The sequence below is a fragment of the Mus pahari genome, chromosome 4 (genome assembly GCF_900095145.1).
Source record: "Mus pahari chromosome 4, PAHARI_EIJ_v1.1, whole genome shotgun sequence".
Classification (NCBI taxonomy): Eukaryota; Metazoa; Chordata; class Mammalia; order Rodentia; family Muridae; genus Mus; species Mus pahari.
Window position 1 is genome coordinate 105,546,457 of NC_034593.1, and position 3,134 is coordinate 105,549,590.

The 3,134-nt window shown below is 46.7% G+C and overlaps 1 protein-coding gene across 1 annotated transcript in view; it reads left to right on the forward strand.

Moving 5' to 3' along the window:
• The first annotated feature begins 811 nt into the window (after window positions 1-811).
• Window positions 812-3,134, forward strand: part of Frrs1 (ferric chelate reductase 1) — a 37,923-nt gene continuing 35,600 nt past the window's right edge. The window contains exon 1 of the mRNA XM_029538169.1: window positions 812-914. The gene's annotated coding sequence lies outside the window, so the exon portion shown is untranslated. The remainder of the gene's footprint in view (window positions 915-3,134) is intronic.

Consider the following 3,134-nt stretch of genomic DNA (forward strand, 5'->3'; position numbering starts at 1 on the left):
CAGCCTGCTTTCTTATAGAACCCAGGACCACCAGCCTAGGCATGGCCACACCCCAAATACTCCCCCCTCCCCAGCCATTGACCACTAATTCAGAAAATGACTCACAGTTGGATCACATGGAGGAATTTCTTCAACTGGGGCTCCTTCCTCTCTGATGACTGTAGCTTGTGTCAAGATGACACACAAAACCAGCCAGTACAACGTCTCTGATGTCTGTCTGCCTGCTTGTCTGTCTGTCTGTGTGTCTGTCTCTGAGACAGGACATTAAAGAGAGGAAGTGTACTCAACTTCCCACTATTTTGTGTTCTAAGGGTGATCCCTGTTGAGAACTGTCAGAAGCACGGCGGAAAGGCTTTTTTCCCCTATCGTTTTCTTTTTAAGAAATGTACATTTTGTTGCTATGCAGCATTTTGTAATTTTCTTTGTTTCTCACTGTGGCATGAACGTGCTTTCCCTTCCTTTCTTTTTTCCTTCCTTCCTTCCTTCCTTCCTTCCTTCCTTCCTTCCTTCCTTCCTCCCTCCCTCCCTCCCTCCCTCCCTCCCTCTTTCTTTCTCTCTTTTTTCCCCCTTTGGTTTTTGAGACAGGATTTCTCTCTATAGCTCTGGCTGTCCTGAAACTCACTTTGTAGATCAGGCTAGCCTTAAAGTCAGAGATCTGCCTGCCTCTGTCTGCCTCCTGAGTGCGGGGATTAAAGGTGTGGGTCACCACCGGCTGGCTCATGCTCTTATTTAAATGTGTTTTAGGATTTCTGTGGGTTGAGTTAATCCTTGCGAAGTTATTGTCTTTGGGCACTATTTCATCCTTTGCTTTTGCTCCCAAGACAGATCTCATGGATCACGTAGCCTAGGCTGGCCTCAGATTTGCTGTGTGCCTGAGGATGACCTTGAACCTCTGACCTTCCCACCTTCACCTGGTAAGTCTCGTCTCACAGGCCCGTGCTGTCATGACTGCCCTGTGGTCTTCCTAGGTAGATAGTAGTCTATAGTTTGGATATAGCGTAGTTCACTCTTGTAAGCGGTTGAATTACTTTTAAGTTTTGCTACGCTATTCCTTGAGTAGTTGTATGAGTTGTTTTTTCTATAGGATGAATTTGCATAAGTGGGTGTCTTGTCAGAGGTTTGTTATTTGTTTTAGCTCAGTAGTGTACTGTGAAATTTCCTTTGAAAATGTGACAATTTGCTTTCTACTGTGCATTAAGTGCTCATTTCTTTCGGCTATTTGGCGATCTATCAGTCATTTGCATTTTCTTACTTATTTCTTTTTGTATTTTTGTTTTCTTGAGACAGGGTTTCTCTGTGAAACCCTAGCTGTTCCAGAACTCACTTTGTAGACTATCTGGTCTTGAACTGAGAGATCTGCCTGCCTCTGACTCCCTAGTTCTGGGATTAAAGGCCAGGGCTTCTGAGGGAAATGGGACAGACAGATGGCAGGAGAAGATGGAAAGGTAGAAGTCTGAGTGCAAACGAATGTTACCCCATTCTGAGAGTTGGAGGTTTCAAGTCTTTCTAATTGGAACTACCTTGACCGACCAGAAGCAGGCTAGGTCAACCAGGTTTGAGAATCAGACCAGAGGGAAAGATAAGCATTTCATTTAGCAAAGTGAGCTTTATCGTTATCCAAAGAGACATTTGGTAGATAGTAGATGTGGGCTCAGAGCAGAAGATGATGAGACAAACCAAGGAGCAGGGGGTGATGAGCTGGTGAGAAGACAGGAAGACAGGACCTCGCGGTAGAAAGTCGCAGGGATGGCCGGGTGGGGGGTTGAGGGGGTGGGAGACAGCTCACTGGCTAAAGTACGAGCTGTTGTAGTATGAGCACCCGGATTTGGGTTCTGGACTTTGACATACATGTTGGGTGGGCTTGGTGGCCTGTCTGTAATCCCAGGGTTTAGGAGGCAGAGATGATTTGGCTCGCCAAATCTGTGAGCTCTGGCTCACGTCAGAGACTCTGCCTCAACAGATAAGGGGGATATCGATCAGGGAGACGCACACATACACTGCACCCATATACAGGCCTACAAACATTTAAACATGCATACAACATAGCCACACACATGTACACACTCAAGAGAGGAGGAGGAGGGCAGGGGTCGTGGGAGGAGAGAGCAAGAGAAACAGAAACTCATAGGGATGAATATCTTCGGGTAAAAGGCCGATCTCCTTTGGGGGTGTTGTCTTTTGAAGCAGAAGCCACGTAGCAGACAGAACCTGGCTTTACCACGTAGCTGAAGATAGCCTAGAGCCTCTGGGCCGCCTGCCTCTATTGCTTGGGTTACAGGTGTGCTTCACCATACCTGGTTTTCTACAGTGATGTGGATGGAGCCCCGGGGCTTCCTACGTGGTAGGCAAGCACTCTATCAACCAAGCTATACATGTGCTCCCTCCCCCATATGCTTATAATGACGATTTGTGACGTTTGAGCTTTGTTCTAGTTAGATTGTCCTGAAGTTCGTTTTCACTATTTTCTTTCTTGCTGTGGTTCTCTTGCGATGCTCACTCAGCCCACACTCAGTGGAATCCTCCTCTTCATAAGCCTCATCTACCTAAGGGTCTGACCTCAGACAGTAGGCCAGACCGCTTTCTCACCCTGGTGCCTTGATCAGTGCCTTACTGTAGATATTCAGTGTAGCCATGTCCCTAAACCTCCTGGGATAGAGTGAAGAATGAGTACTAAGACCAGGCTGGCTTTAAACTCATGGATATCCACCTGTCTCCGCTTCCAAAGCGCTGGGATTATAGCCATGCACCACCATGCTCTGACCCCATAGAAATTCTTACTGTTTCTATGATTTTCGCCCACACCTCTAAGTTACTATAATGAATCCAGTTAACAAACGGGAACCTTTGTCATCCTAGGCAGAGGTTTTGAGATAGTTTCTCTCTACATGGACCTGGCTGTCTTGGATGTCACTACTTTCTATATAGACCAAGCTAGCCTTGAGTCACAGAAATTGACCTGCCTCTGCCTTCACACCTGCATGGGCCACCATGTCCACCAGTGTTTTATTTTAAAAGCTCTCTGCACTTCATGTTGTGTATCCGTAAAAAGCCTTTGTATATTTCCTGCAAGGATTAGAGCCCATGCATGCACAGTGCTGAGTGTGATGGCTGGGGTAGAACGGATACTGGGTACA